At 40.0% G+C, this 20,001-nt stretch overlaps 1 protein-coding gene across 4 annotated transcripts in view; it reads right to left on the bottom strand.

Moving 5' to 3' along the window:
• The window catches only part of LOC117231852 (RNA-binding protein Musashi homolog Rbp6), a 430,672-nt gene that overhangs the window by 299,749 nt on the left and 110,922 nt on the right, over positions 1-20,001 (bottom strand). The gene's annotated exons all lie outside the window — the stretch shown is intronic.

The following is a 20,001-nucleotide window of genomic DNA, read 5'->3' as shown; positions in this document are numbered from 1 at the left end:
CACTAGGAAGGAACAGTGGAAACTTCAAACAATTTACGGAAGTTAACTACTACACGAGTTAAAACTTCTGGATTATCATTACACGCATCAAATAACTTTTCAAGTTACAAATAAGTCTCAAAATCCGTACAAAGACCAACCTCGCTTAATCATCAAGTTCTCATGTTTAAACATCTTTGCTACTATGCCCCTATACTTCATAACTTGCGTCGCCTTGCTTTACATTAAATTCCTGATGCTTTCGAGTTAACTCAATGGTATATATGCGTTTTGCTAACGTAAATTGTGTGGTACGTACCAATCGAATAAATAGTTTATATATCAAATTACTTTATTTTAAAAGATGTAATGAATAAATTTCTTTTTTCTGAATTAGGTTTGAAGAAAATAGAGGGGAATTAAAAATTAGACATTCATTACGCGTGATCGATATTTTCCAAAGGAAAAAGTAAAATTGGAGGACATTTGTAAACTATCTGGATGCAAGAAAAATCCAGCAAAATAAGGCACAGCCATGGAAATAAGATATTAAAGATTTTTTATTTGGGTCAAATTATTTTATGAATTTGTGTCGCTTAACTATCCAATTCTGCTGTGCCCTAACTCACGTCACTTTCAAGAATTAATACCAACGTCACACCTGACAGTGGTTATCGCGAAACAATTCGAAGTTCGCGATTAATTCGCATTTTCAAATTATTCAAAATTGTTTCATGAAGGGGCTCTTTTTCCATAGCGACCACGCGACATGCATATAACACGGTGCGAGGATTTAGAGAAGTGATCGCGGGAAGGTGGAACGAGGGGCGAAGTCGAGCACTCGAGTGAAACAAATATCGGCCGGCGTCCGGCGTCATAAATTTTACGCGGAACACAGTGTACATACAGATATATTAAAAGATAGTTTACCGAGGAGGACGTAGGAGCCGCGAGAAGGATGGCAGGGGGTGGCCGCCGATCTGGAGTGGTTCGTACGGGGTTGGAGAAGCCGGTACATACGGCACGATAGCGCGGCGAGCGACCGGACGCAAAGCGGTTTGCATTTTTCATGCTAGGGCTGGCTGCGCAGTTATTGAAAATATTTACATGTTATTTATGGGCCACACATGCTTCAAGAACCGAATGCGCCAATTCCTCCGACTCGTCTCGCCGCGTTTCTCTAACCTTAGAACGTGTTTTTCTGCTTCAAGAATAGAAAGTTTGGCCGAGTGAAATGGGATAGCGTTGTTTGCAACACAGTACTATTTATTAGGTGCTATGTTTCATTTGTCTTCGTCTTTTTTTCTGAAGACGTGGAATTTTGAGTGGACGCGAAAAAAGTTTCCTGAATATATTCTACTTTGAAAAATTAACGCACGATATATTTAGGTGTTGAGGGGTGAACTCTAGAATTTCTAGTTCTTTAAACTAAAGAAATTGCTCGAAGTTTTGTGTTACTTTATTTTTAGCGCCCCTTAAACGTATTCTAGAGTTTTATTTAATTTTTAAAAAATATTCTTTGGTGAAGTTTCTTGCTTTCTTTCTCTTATTCTTATTTCTAACCCTTATTTTTTCTATATTCTTATTCTGATTTTAAACCAATATAAGTGATACGCGAGTTTTATTCGTATTTATTAATTTTGGTCTGCAATACCGTAACTTACGTTTTTAATGTTTAGCCTGTAAATGATATATTCCACAGCAAGGAGTTAAAAACATTTCATACTTTTTGAAAGCTAAAAGTCCTCCTTTTTTTTTTTCTTGCGAAGAACAATCTCCCACGCTATGCCTGACAAGAATTCACATCGTCTCAAGGATTCTATGAAACGTTTCATGCGACTCTTTCTTTTTTCTCTTGAACCCTTCACGAAGGGAACCGCGAATACTCGAGCGGATTGAATTTTTGATGGATCCAACCCCTTATTTCAGTTTCGCCGTTGGCGAGCTTCTTCGTCAGCGGTTGGCCGACTTTTCGTGCATGGAACGAGCAATGGAATCGCACGTGTGTATACTTCGAGCACGCGATACACGAAACACTTGAAACGGGCGAAGTGCTGCCCCCGTGGAGTCCAACTTCCACTATTTTTGTACCTCGTTTATGGGAATTTACGAGTTACAGGCTACAGTATGGTGGATTGCCGAAATTGCCAGATTCTCCGGGTTGTTTGTGGAATCGAATGTCACGCTCAAGCGGTTGCCCGGCACAACTTGATTTACGCAGACTGTTTGAAAGGCGGATAACGTTTTCGATTCGATGTCGAGTCTAGAATCGTGATATAGCTACTATTATTGTTCTTTATTCTGAATTGTGATTAATTGGAAATCCTGGCGTTCTGTCGAAATAAAGGGATTACAGAACAGAAGTATTCAAGTTCCTGTCAAGTAAATCAACGTCGGTATATATTTTAATTGGAATTGTAAGCATTTGTTTGTTATGAGTAGAAATGAATGGAAGCCACGGAGAAAATTGTATGCGTCAATACGAGTAAATCTTTTGATTATATTATTAAATTAGAGCTACAATCCTTGTTTTATAAATTAGTACCAAACCCATAAAGCAATTGCAACACTGAGTGATATTTCACTGGTGGAAATGTGATTTGTTGTCCAGGAAGATCTCTATTCGAAATCCAAATACACTGATGAAATCTGTTGATGTACTAAAAAGATTGTTTAAGCAAACGTTCCTCCATCAAAATTTCCGCGTGTGTACACACTGTAGCCGAACTGGCTTTCATATTCAAGTGTTTACTTAGACTCATATCGCATACACACATATCTCTACTATTCAATTGCAACACGACAGCTTTATAGCTTCTATGGAGTCCTCCTTATAATAACAATACGTGCCCGTATACCTGTCAACCCTATCAAGTAATAAATCTATTAGTGGTAATAAAGTAAATGTGAGTAGAAACAGTAGAATTTATAGTCAAGTACAACTGGCGTGTCATTCGCACGTTTTAATAGATGTAAATTTGTGAAAAATAAAATTTATAGCTCTAGAGGTAGAAAATAAAATAGAGTAGAATATTGTAATCGTAGTGTATATTATAAATGGTTATTATAAAATAAATTTGATATAGAAATTATTAAAAATTATTAAATGCCAGAGATTGCAACATAATTACGTTCAGCTGAAATTGCTGATCTCAATTTACACGGCTTTGTACCACGAGCTGTATGCAGAAATTATTAATTTGATTTATTTAGAACGATATTCTTTTCATGCTTGATAAATTCCTGGTATAAAATTGAATGACCTGCTGATTACAATATCTCTGGTGATAAAATAGCAACTTTGAAGTATGGAAAATTTGATACGAGGGTTTCACATAATTGTCGAAATTAATTACATTTTGCCAGCAATACAACTGTTATCATTTAAAATAACTAAATACTCATTATATTATACGTGTATTAAATACGTCGTAAATAATTTAACAGCCATTTAACGAAGCAATAACAGAGAATAACATAAATTTACACGAATACCACTCACAGTTCTCAAAGTTCGAGACTAAAACCAAAATCCATAAAGTATAACTTTGATCGTAATAAAAAGAAACATCCTTTCACCAATTATATATAGAACGATGCATTTTTCAAATTTAATTCTGCTTTTCACATTACAACTATCATATGAATAATGTTAAGTTGTCCACATATCTATTTATTACAAACTTACATGAATATTGATATGATATTACAATATCAACGTCATATTAAACGTCATTTTATGTTATTAGAAAATCTCTTCCCCGGAGTCGCTGATAATTCACCTGACTGACCTTACTTTAATTATTAAAAAACATAAGTTAGCGATTGTTAATGAGTAAAGAACAAATATATCTGCTCAAAAAAACTGCTGCTGCGACATAAAATGATAGATAATGGTTTCTTAGTAACAATCATTTCTATTCTAAATAAGACGAAATCAATACGAAGTGTAGATCTGCGCTCCGCTTCGTACTCAAAGGTTTAATGATTACAAAATTGTCTATAACCAAGCAGAACCGAGAGATCCGCAGTCATCGCATTACTTCGCGAGAATCGTCGGTATCAGTATGATTCACCATCGTCCCGGAAGAACCTCGGGACGTCGTATTACCTGCCGAAATGGAATAAACCCATCCACGTTCGCGATTTCGCTGACGATTTATCCGCCTATGGTTACGTGTGCCCCAGCACGTGTATGTACGCGGTACAGAATTTTGAAAATTCTCGCTCGACCGCGGCCGGCGCGTGTGGAAACAACAATCGTGGCAAACGAACGCCGGCTGAATCGGCAGTCGTCCAATCAACATTAAAACACCAAACAGTGCGATACCGAATACCGAGGGAAAAACACTGACCGTCCAACATCGACGACAGCATGCATTTACATGCGTTTTCAACCCTCTCTTCTTGCCCCGCCGTTACTCGGCCCGCGTTTTACGACTTCGTGTTTACGACGATGCGCGCCGCGGAAATCACCAGTATAGCCCATACCCGCGATATCACGCGAAACATTCATCGATCTCGTAATTTGATATGCGCCGCATCTGTTCGTCGTAGAATTCTAAAGTGACAATACGCGACGGGATACGTTTCAACGTGTTATACCCTCGCACACTGCCAGACGAGATTGTATGCTAAAAGGATTTCAGATTCCTTATAGAGTCATCCTGAACGTTCGGCTATGCTTCCTTAGCATAGCCATGCAGGCTAGAGACGAAGATTATGCAATAGATCTGTAACATGATTTGTTACGTTTAATCCGTTTCTTGTGGCGCACTCGATGTAAGACGGTTTTTAATATTACAGTGTTTTAATGGGACACTTAAGTTGGAGCTGATTTATGAAGGTTTTGGTCATAGATTTGGGAAACTTGATAGTTAATAAAAAATATATCAGTGTCGCTTCGTTTTGACTTTACTTAATGACAAAGACTTAGATATGAAAGAAAGAAGACCATCGAGGAACAATTTAAAAATCACACAATCGAAGAAGGAAACTTTTATGAGAATTCGCGTGGAGCACGTATATAAAAAAGTACATATTATATAAAAATTAATTATCAATATTATAGCATAGCTTTAAAACAAAAGAAAGTACCCTGTCAATTCCACAACTTAACTTTCCCATTAACATCGGAAAACTAATTCCACAGACAAATTACTTCACAAAGTCGTCACTGAAAAAAGGTCACTTTGGACTATTAGTTGCTATGTACAAAAAAAAATCGAGATTTCCGTTAGTGGCTGGGATAAAGGAGGGACGCAGATCCAGCGAGCGGCATGGCCCACCACTTGTCACTCGACCATTGTACGTGAATAATCTATAAAAGGCTGAGTAGAAGGATGGCGGCTGACGTGTCCCTTGTCTACTTGAGCACGGCTTCTACGATCCTTCGCTTTTCTACTCGTCTAGCTTGCGGGGCTTCCCCGCCTTAACCACCCTTCGCTGCTTTACTTCCCCCTTTTTCGAGGCAAACCAACCACGGAAGAGTGTCACGCCGGGCTGACGCGGTGCATTTGTTTGTCATACCCTCTCTACTGTGCGGAAAAGAGCTCTCGTTATATAAGACGAGCCGAGACGGATGAGGCGGAAGAGAATCCGCGGTGAAATCAGGTGAAGCCGCGTTTATCTGAATGCTAACGTCTCGCATTCGAGGATGTACTATCTCCGAGGAGCGATGATTAAGAGGCACAGCGATGCTCAGAATGAAACGGGCCATTTTCGGCAACAGTATTACACGTGGGAAACATTGTGAATTGAAAACGATAAACGAAGAATAGAGTTGCTTCGAACGTGCAATTGACACGGATAATCTCTGTAACGAATTTATGGATTATCTATCAATTGAGCCTTTTATTACGTCAGCTGCGGAAATATCTTTTTCCTCCGGTAATTTATGTGTAAGTAGACTCTCGCGATTGCGAAGGAACCGCAGTGATGACGAGAACAAAGTTATGCTAAGGTTAAAGTGGTACTTTATTTGGACTCGTCAGGGGTTGACCTCAAATGTTACGAGGGCGGCTGGGATAATGTCTATCAAAGTGAAAGCGGAGAGTTTAGCGGCGATGTCGCTGCTTTAAGATGGGCCGCGTAATGTTCTACTTTGTTCAAAGGTTACAGGTCTTTCTTTCAGAAGTTGAAGCTTGGAAAAAAAAAAGATTAATTTTGAGATGTTAATCCGTGCTTTAGAAAAAAATAGGGTGTTGCAAATTTATTCTAATTATGTCTTCAGCTGCAACATATCTATATATATGAACGTTTTGTGTTTGCTTGAAAAGACGAATATTTGTTTATAAATGAGGAAATGGAAGGTTTTTAATTGACATGTTTTTATGTGGAGGTAAGAGACAATTTAACCGTAACGTGTATAAATTTATGATCGATAGAATTTTAATTTGATCAATTTAAAGGAGGCAGACGGCGATGTTACCTGCGTTACAGCGAAGAAAATGAACGACAAGTACAGCGTACTACGATAGAAGGATAACGTCATAATAAATCTGCAGCGTAATCTTTACGCTGAGATAATGAGATTTTTTATCACCTTTAGTCGAATGGAGTCTTTGTCACAGATAACGAGCTCTGAAGCGGCAGGAAAAATTATAGGCTAAGAAAAGGAATTTTACTTTAAGTTCACTAAATGTGAATGGAAAGAATCTTCATCCCCCTCGCGAAGGGATGGTTATGTAGACACTTTTTAATCTTCAAGTACTCATCGCAGACTTTGATGCAGACATTATTAAAACAAAGACATTTCCCTCTTTTCGTTCTACCTTCAACGTTTCGTTTACTTCCTTTCACGTTATCTTCACTCCGCTAAGTAGAAAAATGTAAATGTAAATTAGCAACAAAATATTATTCGTTCGAATAATTGTCCTCGGATATGTAACTATATAAACAATATTTTCTGATTCGTAGTAAACACTGAATTTCGAACAGGACCAAAGCGAAATTTCTACTTTTTCCTACAATGTGAAGATACTATACATGACCTTAATTCCGAAGCGAAAGAAACTGACCTCAAATCCTTATTGGTGTTCTCGCACTGCTATTTGTACCTATAGTACTTCTTTCAGAGTGAGATTAGTTTCAGAATGGGAATTACTGAAACTTCTGAACGGAACATTCGGCCCAAGATTCAGTGGAACGTCGAGCTCTGAATTAATAGAGAAACATTCGAAAACGGATAATTTGTATGATCCTTGAATCATGCCAAGCACGAATTTGTTACCTCGCAGTTCTTAAAACTTAAAATCTTAGATTGCTTTGTAATTGGAGCCGAAAATATAAGCCTTCAATGATTTGTGATACTTCAACGACATGCTTCACTCGATTTCGATCTAGAACGAACAAACGATTGTTAGAAAATTTTCTTTTGGAATCATTGTCTAAAACGGTAGTTCACCAAACTATTCCTAAAATATTCAAATACTTTATCCGGAATGACGCTTAACGCCTGTAGTTAGATGTACCTCTTATATAAATTGTAAATTTGAAATATTCATTTCATTTATTTTTTAATTCAACAGGCCGCTCATTGTTAAGTAAGCTTATGTTTTTATTTTGATCATGTTGAAGAAATACGGACACACTAAGAGCGCCATGAGTAGGAAGAGTTTGAATCACTGACGAGTTATCAGCGATCTAAAATCTTTTTACATAAAATATAGAAATTTGTACGAATTTTGATCATTACGGGCCAACTATAATCTCTCAACTACAAGCCCCAAAACCACATAACAGCAGCATAGACTAAATAATCCTCAACAATTAACTCAACAGCACCGCACGAATCTCTTATTGTCAACCTAATATCAATTTGAAATTTACGCCGGAATCTGGAATGGTAAAAACAAAGCACTAAACTATGAAAGGTAACTATCCGACAGAAAGCATGCAATGTCGTATTGTGGCAAAAGGCGATGGTAGAGCTCGGGCACCGAGGGAATTTACCACAACGAACGGGTATAGAGTATATCATGCACGTTGTGAACGAACACGACTGGATAGGTAACAGAAGGGTGGTGGGTGGTTGGAAAGAGGGAGGGTAAGAGAAAGGAGGCAAGTGTATTAGGTGTATTTATGTAGGCGGTTTCATTGCGCGCGAAGTTACTGTAAGTACCGGCAGTTACTTAACTCGACAGTTTCTACTATTGCAGTAACAGTGGCGATGGTAGCGGCAACGACGGTGGCAGCCATATACCTATTCGTGGAGAGCTACCTTCCTTGCCTTGAAACTGAAGCTAGTTATGGATGTAGTCAGAGGTGGAAGTAACTTCGCGTAGCTTCTACCGACACGATTCAAGAAACCATCTCCTTTTCCACCTTCCTTCCAACCTCAAGAACGCACTCTCTTCTTCTGATTCTCCTTCTTCCTCTCTCTCTCTTTCTCTCTTTCCCTCTGCTTTAACCCGTTGCTTCGTTGCTCAACTATATGGTAACTGCTCTTTAACCAACCGCCTTAATCCGCTTTTCTCTTTCCAAGGCGAAGACAATCACCCACCCCGTACCAGCCAGTTCTTCGATCTCCCGTTTTTCGTCGATCCTTTCCGTCCCACTCAACCTTTCTTTCTCGCTCCTATTTTCGATTTACCGTCTGGATTTCCTCGCCTCATGGACTACTTCGCCCCGGTATCTACCGGATTTTCGACGCCTGCTAAGTGGCCACGCCAACCGTTCGCTCAGACGTGATACATTTTTGTGAGAATCGTGTATTGTACATGGTAAATGGCGAAGATAATTGGAAGGAGGCTTGAGGTGAGTGTAGAGAGTTAAGAAAGATACAGTTATATGTTAATTGCGTGGAATTCGTTCCTTAATTAAAAGTCCTTTGTCTTTCTCGGTTTGTCCTTAACGAAAGCCCGTGGCATCGTTATCAGCGAATTAAAATTTTAATTAAACCCTCTTTTCCAATTCCACTAACAAGAATCGAATATTGAATCAGATCCTTCTAACGTTTCTTAAAACAAGGAAAAAGATAGGCAGAACTGTATGGTTATATGTTCCTAAGACCTCTGACTACAATGTAATTCTAAAAATTTTCTCAAAATAATTAAATTATAAAAGTGACTGTAATAAAAAGAGACTGTAACTCCGATATAAAGCTCTTATTGCCAATTGCAATGCAACAACGACAGTTTGCGGCGCATACACGATTTCTTAGTGTGCAGATAACAAGCAACGCTAAGAACGTAAGCCCGCTAGAAGCAATACAAAACAGTGACCATTATCGGCCCGGCATTTTGAATCGAATTACAAAAATTCGCAAGTCCGCGTAATAACGCTCGACACAGCACCGAGCTAGTATCTTTTTTATAAACTGTTTCTACTTTTTTCTCCATTCGAAAACCCCTTCCTGCTCGGCGTTCTCCTTCCTGGTTCTGTCTTGCACGTTTTAATGACCGGCTGAATATTTATAAAGTCGACATCGTCTAGGTGGTCGGTAGCAAGCCCGTGAAAGCCACCGCGTCCCATGGAGTTTCATTGTAATTGCCCTGTTCTTCTTGACTTTTCCTTGAAACGGGATCCCGTTGAATTGCATTATGCAAATCACAATCTCTCTAAGTCACCTCGTCCGTCCGCTGCAGGCGAACAGAGCCGCGCGGAACCGAGTGGAAGAAAAAAAGAAAAAGGGGCCGGTCGATTCCAGCCGGAAAAACGACCAGAAAAATCTGGCTGATCCGTTTCTACCGATTCTTAGCAAGCGATAACAATTCCGTTACCTCGACGCTCTAACGACAAAATTATGGTCCGCATGCATAATCGTCGCTCATGAAATATCCCCATTCTCTCGAAATTTCATTGAACGTGTGTAATTAATCTTTAGCCATGAAAGACACTCGGGGGGAATGAACGAACTTATTCTTGAAGAGGATTGGTTAAAACTATGAAGAACGGTGGTTGGTTATTTGTAGATAAGCAAGAGGCGACGACGTTTGAAATTGGACGGATTGTTTGAAACGTTGGTGAAAAGTGTATCAGTCTCCAGCGAAGAGATGAGAAGTTGAGATGAAAGTTTGGATGGTGAGAGATGAAGACAGTTTTAAGGATGTCTCTCTTGAGTATTAATTTGAGAAATTTTAGTTTTCGGATGATATGTATGCATTCATAGGAAATAATTGAATGTGACTGTCTGCGAGTGAAAATAAGCTTATCGAAATGAATGTTTTAGAGAAATCTGTAATCTGTGCATTAAGTTAAGTTATATATTTATATATATATATATATATATATATATATATATATATAATTTAACTTAATATAATATATATATATAATATAATAATATAATATATATATATATATACTGTTATTATTGATTGCGTTCCATAACGAATGAATATTCTACGCATATATCTTTAGAAATTCATTTAAAAACACAGTATTGAAAAAGGGAATAGGTATCTGTCTGTCCAAAACGACTAATTTCCCTTTTTCCAAATCGATTCATGAATTCTGTATAACCGAAGTATTTCAGATCCATCAGGATAAGCAAAACAATTTATATCTTTTCTGATACATTCGTACATCATCCGTATCATGCAATATATTACAAACCCCGATCGTCTATAAAAATCTCGTATAAAAGTCCAAGGAATGTAATTTAAAATTTTCGCTCTATTCTCGGGCAAAGGAGAACGAGGAAGAATTATAAGGGAGGAGAGGCAACTAAGTTACGACACGGAAAGGATGGAAAGAAACGAAAACGGAAATTCGTAGCATTCGCTCGGAATGATGAGCGGACGTAATTTTCTAATTTCATTACATTTTTAACTCGCGACAACTTTTTCTTGCCGCGGGCGGCGGCCAAGCGGAAGGGGCAGGAGGACAGGGATGAGAGAAGCGGAGAAGAGAGGGATGCGCGCAGGATAGCACGAGCAAGGATATGAATATTCATCGGGCATTTAGGCCGCGACGTAACTCAATTAGCGGCGGAATAATTGTCCGCTGTCCGACACAGAGTACAGAACGAGCTGCTACGCGGAGAAATCCAATCTGGCCTCTCTCTTTCGCCAGCTATATTCCGCCCTCTTCCTCACTTCTCTATCTGATTTGCCGGCAAACTTCTTGAGCTGGCGAATCTCAAATATGATTTACGAAAAACTCCATAGGAGGCTTGTGAACCGACCGTGCGATTAAATATCATCCCTATCAGAAAAATATGCCGATACGAATGTTTTTAAAAGAGAAGATTATATTAAATGTATTTCTATCGACTGTTTCGATAAGGATTGTAACATTTATTAATTCATAAAAATCTGAATTTGTAGAATGTATAACTAAAATATTTAGCTTTGTAAATGGCTGTTATAACTAATTTACAAATATTCGGCCTTAAAAATATATCCCTTGTTTAATTCGAAATAATTTGATATTTTAAATATAGTCATTAGAAAGCTATTAGAATCTATTATTTTAAACAAACAATCAAAAATGAACACTTGTGTTTATTTAAATTCCAATCCTGCGAATATATAAATATATTAGTGAACGTAATAATGTTCGTCAATTCTTTAATAGGTGCAAATTTATCTAATTTTAAGACTGCTAATCACTCTTATCTGTAATTCTGAAAAAAATAAGGGCGCGTGAATAATGACTTATAATCGAACGAACTGAAGAATTTAGTTAGAGACCTAGAATTTAACGATCTATTCTTGATAACAGAAACATAAAAGGAAGAGAGAAAGAGAGAGAGAGAGAGAGAGATAGAGAGATGAGAAAGAAGAGCAAAACACAGTAATTTCCCATTGGCTTTTTCGTCGCTTGACTCCCGATAAATAATTTATTCCCGGAATAAAGCATTACAACAATACGTCGTGAGGGTGGAAAATTAATTTCATTCCTGGATTGTCACGCACACACCAACCGTAGTCCAGTCGATCCCTTTCAAGTCTTACCCGTCCCGGTACACCGGAATTCGTTAATATTCATAGCCGCAGGGGATGGTCGGCTCGGATAACGCTTATCTCGCCGCTGAAATAACTCGATAGCCGCGTGATCCTGACTCGGCGCTTTCTCGCATCCTCGCTTCAATATTTTTTCTCCGCGAGACACACCGACGATCGGCAGGATCAAACGTTCTGCGTGCCCCTGTGAACTACCCTATGGATCGCTGGAAATTCTTCTTTTTTACATTTTGAGCCCGCTTAAGAGCCGATATCTTTGTATAAAAGGTATAGTTGCTCTGGAAGGCATGACAATTACTTTTAACAAGGAAAGTATCCGATCTTCCGTCTCTCGGCCCTATAATTTGGCGTTGAAAAATCTGGCCAAAGAATAGTGATTATATGACATGAATATTGCAAAATATCATTCCGAATAATATGTCGAACTACATGATTACTAGAACACATTCGTGAGCACACTATAGGCATATTCTTTTTACCTAGAATAAGTAAAACGATGTTACGACTCTAATATAAGATGTTTTGAATTCGTAGACTAAGTGATACATATCAGACCAGTACATATTTTTTATATACTGATCTTTCTTTTATTATATTTACCACTCGGTGTAAAATCATAGTCGAATACATTATTATCAATTTCATTAGTCTACCAAAAGAAAATTACGAAAATATTCCCAGCCGATTCTGAAATCGCGAAACAAAGTATAAGATCCCAAGGATCTATTCGAACACAGAGATTACTGTGAGAGGCGTAAAGAGAAAGGGAAAGAGAAAAAAACCGGCGGATGACCACCTGTTGATGCGCTGTTGAATATTCGTTGTGCGTCTTGTGCGAGTGATTGTTGTAAATTTTTCGTATATCTTCGCTGAATGCTTTACAGTTTCCTGCACCGTCTCGACACGTGGATTGCCTGGACACGAGACGACGATGGAAATCCCGAACAGAAGTCGAAGAAAATTATGAAACTCGACAAACGGCTACGTCTGGATCGCTTTCGCTCGTGTGTCGCAAAGGATCGCAATTTGATTCTCGTACGCGGACGCTCGAGTGGAAGCGAAGGATTGAGAACGTTCCCAGGAGCACGGTCGAGTGGATGGATCGTTCATTCTATCCTCGCAGTGCCTTTCTTTCCCCCACTGACTTTTCTGCTTGCGACGCCCTCTTCAAGTCTCGAGCAGACACGAAGTAGCCACTCTTCCGATTTCGCCCCCGCTTCGAATCCAGCCACCCTCCCACGAAGCCACACCACTTTGATCTCGGGCTCCACTCGCGAGAAACGTATCCCGACGTGACAGCAGCTCTTTCGTTCCGTCTTGCTCTCTTGATCCGGCGACACGCCGCTGGTAATGCGAACTGATTAACGCAGTGATTTGAACGTCTCCTTCTTAACGAGGGATTGTTGACGAGTACCGCTACATGCACCGACTTACCGAAAAGAATGGCAATTCTGCTTTCTTTTCTGCTGTTTTATTTTTCGGAATGGATTATGTATTGTGGACGATAATAATAATAATCGGTAGTTTACTCCTTCGTGGTAGATGCAATGAAAGACTTCTTTCTCTCTGTTAATAGTTAATTTAATATGGATGGTACATACGTAGTGCGCAGTAACTTAACGCGTAGCTAATGCAAACGATGGAATCAGTAAAAAGGAATATTCATGAGCAGATCACACATAAATCAGAAAATACTTCAGATTCTTGTATGCTATAGCAAATTAAATTAATATCAGTAAAAAAGGGTAGTCTATTATATAATTATAGCTTACTATGTGAATCATAAAATCAGTAGAAAAAGATGTTCATGGCCGGACCGATAGTAAATATTTTTACGGAAAGTACAGCATATTATAGCTCCATTTTGTAATTCTCAGAATTGCAAAAGTTTCTATCCCTAAATGGTACACAAGACTGAAGAAGTGTCATCTTCCTGATTACAAATAGACAGTTTATCAAAAACCAATATTCCAGTTACGTGAACATCAAACATTTCTTTCACTTTTACAAATCCAACAACTAAATTTATCGCAAATAAAAAAGAAACCCTATAAAAGGAACATTCTTAAGGTTCATTCTTAAAACATATTCATAACAAGCCTTCAAAAATTACACTCATCTCATTTTCTACAACGTATATGCCCTCGAAGTAGCATTTCAATATTTCATGCCTTCAAAGATTCTGTCACTATAATCCTAGTCGTTCGATATAATTACCGAAAGAAGTCTACAAATATTGCAAGCCCCTTCGTTTCTATATTGGTCAACACCATCTTCTTCAGGCGACTAATAGGCGAACGCGGAACCAGTTTGAGATCGTCGGCGACTTTTTTTGTTCGAAACTCTCGACTATTCCGCTGATAAAAAGAATTGATAATGGGGTTGGAACCGAAGAGGAAGGACACGAAGATCCGTAGCGATGCGCGCGTTTGAGATGGGGGAAAGACCCGAAAAGAATACGAGACACGAAGGAGAGACAGGGTGAAAGAAGAACAAAAAAAAAAAGAAGGCGGAGAGGAAAGAGAAGAAGCTGCAGGACGGTGCAAGAGAATCACTTGACGCAGGAGAGCGAGACGTCTGGTGCTTGCATCCGGGGAAATGGAAGGGTAGGCTCTGGCTTCCGCCTGTCTGTTACCATAGCGACCTCGGCCGCCCTTTGGCTGAGCAAAAGGGCCACAGGCGGTAAATCTCTTGTACGTACAATAATCCTACATTGCTGCGGCTTGCCGTTTTGCAATCCAACTTTGCATTCTGCCTTGACCCTTTCGATGTGTCGCGTCGTGTCGCTGCTGTTCCGTCTTCACTCGTCTATAGAGTAAGGTGCTCGTTGTATGTAGATAGTCTTCTCTGATATGCTTTCACAATAAAGGTTTGAATCGAATTCGATGAAGATGGAAATTTATGAAGGAAATAGTTTTTCGAAAAGGAAGAATTATTTTTAACTTTTTAACGCATTCATTATCGAAATTTATGGCGAAACACGACTACCACAAGTCGCGTATAACTTTTAGTAATTTTATACAATATGTTTTTACGAAAGTCCACAATGTGGACGTACTCTTTTTATAGTGAGTCACAGTTTACTAGTGCGTGTTGTCGGTTACTAATGTAAAACTGATGCGTCACAAACAGGTGTACAAATACGTTACTTCCTACACAGATTATACGTGATATAACGCTATCATATCCAAAATATCACTGCATTCTATATACGTATTTATAAATCATATTCCAGACAATTCTCTCCTTTCATCTTAAACTCCCAAACAACCCAACATGGTTATAAAAATCAAAAAAACATAATCAAGTGACTCCATTCATTGAACCAAGCCTTAATTCATGGAACGTTTAGACAAGGTCCCTTTCGGTCGAACTCGTCCCAGTTTCCGATGGCAGAAGCGATTCGGAAACGAGGCATCGGCGTTTTAGTCGGGCCATAAGTGTCGGCAACCTAATTCCACCAGGGAGGTTACGCTGTCCTAACCAGCTCGAGGTCGGTGTTCCACAGCACTTACGCGACCGGTGGAAAATCGTGCAGGCAGTCCCGGATGCCAGGAATGCAATTTTCAGATTCTCGAACGCGCAAGTGCTCCGCGTCCGCTCACGGGGCAGGCCGGCGCATAAATGCTCGCATAGATTCGGATAAGGACCGCGCATTCTGTCACCGGAAACGTGGGACGGCGGAACTGTAGCAAACTCTCGCGAGAGCTACGAGCTGCATTAGTGCATACTTGGGAGCGCGGCACGCTTCCGCTCCGCATTCTGAGACGCCAGCCACCATTTCTTCCTTCAAAAGACGATGAATGCCGGCAACAATTTCGAGCGTTTTATCTGGCCGTTCTCTGCAACCCCCAACTCCCTGCCGACGACGTGCGTACATTCGTATATGTACCGCGATTGACACATAGAGAAGAGTCGAATAAACGAATAGTTTATTGCGGATGGTAATTTAAGAGAAAGTTTTAAGTGGTGATCGATTAAATTACCTCTTGTCGGGTTCATTGTTTTAATTCTGTTCAATTACATAGGCTGTACTTTCTAGCGAAATATACATGTCGGAGATGAAAGAACACCGGAGCCTTTGGAATTTTGGATAATCCCGCAACATTGTAATCTAAAGTCTACTATAGCTGTAATTAAACAATTGTAGTTATTCAATCCGATTGTAATTGTTCGCGAGTTGTGATAATGAGCTTAGGCTCGAGGCGACAGCCAGTCGCCGAACGTAGTCGCGGTCACGGGATGAACGCTTTGTCTAACAAAGGTAATGGAGTAATTCTATAGCTCTCCTTAAAAGAAATATTTCTGGCGGCACGCGACACTAAACATTCCAACGGTTTCTGTCCCGTGGCTCGCTACACGCAGACCCTATTCTTCGAGCAAGATGATTGCCAGATGTCGATGCGTCTCCGCAGTACATGTTCAGCTAGCCTAAGGGCCCGTCATAAATCTTAGGATTTAGTTGACTAAAGTCCCTCAAACAAACAGTCTTTGTCCCAGCTACGAGAAGATAGGAGAGACCTATTTTTCAACAAACGGCGTTTTCCACTAGCAACTTTCCCTCGAGGGCGGCTAGCATCTTTTTCTAACCACCGATATGGAGATTGACCAATTAGCAGCAACGCCAAATTCCCTCACCTTCTGAACGAAGGTTATCACGAGAGTCATTCTCTCGTGAGGTCATATTAGCGAATTACTTAGTGTCTGTATGCTTGGTGGATATTCCACGTTTTGCAAAGAGTCCGACTTAGATTTTTGTGAGCACGTACATCTATCATCCCGTTGACCGCGGATTCGTTATTGAACCTAAGACCAACATCACTAGTATCGCGAGTGTCCAACCGCCGCGGTTGATTGTCGCGTCGGTAGTATCCATACTCGTATTAACAGACCGTACCTTAGTTATAACACGACGATGGCCAATTCCAATGAAGATTTATCAAACGCCCACAACTTTATTCCTGACCCTTCTCCGACATACATATCAGTCGATCCAATTGCTTTACGAAACATACACTTGGCTACTATTTCATTTTCGAGGATACTTTATTTTTACGTTTAGACGCGGTTTCAGTATTTCAGCTTCTGTATTCTATCGTTGGGTTGGTCGAATTACGCGGGGGTTCCTGATTGTGTTTTATTATCGGTTTATTTGAGAGCGAAAATAAAATGCTGCGTATATGTTCGTAAGTTGTATGGCCTAAATTCTGGAAATTGTTAGGACGCAAGATGCATATACGATTGCGGTAAATAATAGAAGTTTTCCTTCAATAATATGTAATATTTGAAGATTATTAAATCGAATTTTGCTTTCTTGATAGGCAGTTGTACCGATAATCTAATTTTACACAACATTGGTTACTGGAAAAACGTCGAATAAATACGAAGACAAAAGAATACAAATTGCGAAAAGCTACTACAGCTATCCAATGTATCGTTGGGTAAGAAAAACCACTATAATGAGCGCATTTATGAGACTCCTGCGTGTTATAAGAAAGAGCAAGTGTTTCAGTCGATTGGAGAAACATGAGATTTTCGTTCTCTCCCGGCTATGGATGATATTCACAGCAGTCACATGTATCCCCCGACCTGTCGTTCGACAAAACGCGATAACAGTGTAGCGATGCGCAGAAAAAAGTTATCATAAAACCGAGCCTTGCACGCAGGAAAGAAAAGTTAATGTTATTTCTTTTGGCTCGATACTCCCGGTTATTTCTTTATCTTGCGGCGCATCGTTCCCTCATGGAGGCGTATCTGAATATTTCGTATCTCTAGTGTTGATACACAACGATAAACATAATAATATCGCTTCCGTCTTCTGATATTCTCGTTGTGGGAAGTTTATTAAAATCCTTTTGTGTGCATACACTGAGAACGCTATAATATGCCGTCGTGCTGAATTTTGCATAGCAATATAATATCTCTCTAGCGTATGCAATTTTTACGAAAGCCCGTTTGAAATTTTACATAAAACCACTTCAACGATATATCACATTAAAAAGTTATTTATCCGTGTACGAATCGAATTACGCCCGCGGATTAAAAGGTAAAAACCATCGTACGTTATTTAGTGGTGCTGATAAAAGCAGATTACAGAAATGGATTTAATAAAAACCACGCAAACATCAACGAGGAACAAGAAATATGTTACGCAGAGCGCGGAACCTGATATTCTGCAGACTTTCATCGAAAATGGATCATGTAAAGGATCGAATGGAAACACGATGCGCGTTCATATATCGAGGCAAACTTTTCCTACCCCGGGCATCCAGGATGCACTCCGTATTGGGAGTACACGCAGAGTCCTTTTAAGAGGAAAACATTCGTAAAGTACGTGACAATAACGTGACACGACTGTCAGAAACACGTATGCATTTCCATCGGGTCCGATCGTTGGATATTTTCCAAGATAAACACGATGCGTTCCAAGGCCTTTCATTAGCTTGTTCCTTTTGTACAATCGCATAATAAGAAAATTTAGGGAAAGGAAAAGTCAATGTCCTATTTAGATAAAAAAAAAAGCATCATAAGATGCACGTGACAAAATAACTTCCATAAATACCCAGTTCCACCATTCTCAAGCTTCTGCTGCATTACCGATTTCTTTTTTTTTTTTTTTTTTTGTTTCTTACCTTAATTCCGTTGTTGCCTAAACAGCTTTATTAGAACCGATTGAAAGAGGTGCACACCTTGGTTTGAACATTATTATACTTTCACTAGTAACAGAAAAGAAAAGCTACGAACACTTCATAGTCGCTTCCTCCTTTTCTCGATAGTGGGTCTATCCACAATCGACACCCGCGTAAAAGCGACTACGTCCCTCCGCGTCGCGTTTTCCAATTTACGGCTACCGGAATTATCTTTGGCATAAAACTGTTTACGATCGTTAAGTTGGTAAAGCTCTCGTTACACTCGTCGCTTAATCCGTGACAAGGAAAAAAAACCCAATTACCGAGCTGCACCGGGAAGGTTGCACTCGCTGTAATTCACGTGGCGCTCTCGCGACGCAGGAAGTAGTAACGGCACGTTGTTAATCAGCCTCGCGGCACCCGTCGTGTAACCCGGCATATATGAATAGGAAGGACAGGACGCGAGGAGTATGAACCATACCGAGTGCTCGCAGTGGTTCTCTTCGAACGAATCGCTTAGTTTGCTGGCCAAGCGTGATAAGCTTTCCCCAACTTAAGAGGAAGCTGTGACTCATTTTTTAATTAAGATTCTTATACCGCTGGATCCTTTTCTTCGTCTGTTTCTCGTTTCATTCGTTTTTCCCCGTGGTCGAAAATGATCGCTCGACTTGCTCACCATGGCTACCGAGCTAAATTGCACCATTCCTCGAGCGAACCACGTAATCGAGATTTGCCGAATAAAAGCTACAAGCTGGTGACTTACGGCCCTCTGCGGATATTTTGAGTCATTTTTTAATTACGACCGGATTTTTCCCTTTCACCCTATTCTCGTTCCCTCGGAGCTCGGTATTGCGCGTCGTTCGGTATGTGCATGCAGCCGGAAGTGAAAGGTGCTCGAAAGATCACGGGACTCGACACGGTCCCGACGACACCAGCCACGGTATAAAGCATTCTATTTGCATTTTATTGTTTAATATAAGTTTATGCATGGTAGTGCGGTAGCGTCGCTGTGCACAGAGAGGCGGCGTTCGCGCGAAATACGAGTCGCGGCGATGCGTCTCCCATCTCGATGTGTCTTTGCCTCGTAAATGATGAAAACTGCGTTGTAATTTCGGCAAATAAGAACGTATTGCCGTGGGCGACGCGCCGTGCACCACCAGCGAAATACAACGTGTTTGGTCAGTTGCAACGTTCCACCGTGCGGCGTAATAATAATGGTGAAATTTTCAAATACTGAGCCGCCGTGGAATGGCTAAGAAGTTAAGTACACTCGTGCACACTGCGCGTTGCGGAAAGATAAATGCCGACGGAGATTTTTCAGGACTGAGATTTATGTCACGCCGAGAAATGAAAGACGCGTGTAAAACAATGCTACAAACATTCTCGCGCCTTTCAACGCGTTTAGTTAATATGACGTTTATCGCGCCAACTTTTCGCGGTGCTCTTTAACGATTAGTCCAAGTTTCATCTTCATGCCGTTTCTA

Source organism: Bombus vosnesenskii, unplaced genomic scaffold (assembly GCF_011952255.1).
Source record: "Bombus vosnesenskii isolate JDL3184/JDL3185 unplaced genomic scaffold, Bvos_JDL3184-5_v1.1 scf7180000013274, whole genome shotgun sequence".
Lineage (NCBI taxonomy): Eukaryota > Metazoa > Arthropoda > Insecta > Hymenoptera > Apidae > Bombus > Bombus vosnesenskii.
This window is presented reverse-complemented; position numbering and strand designations above follow the sequence as displayed.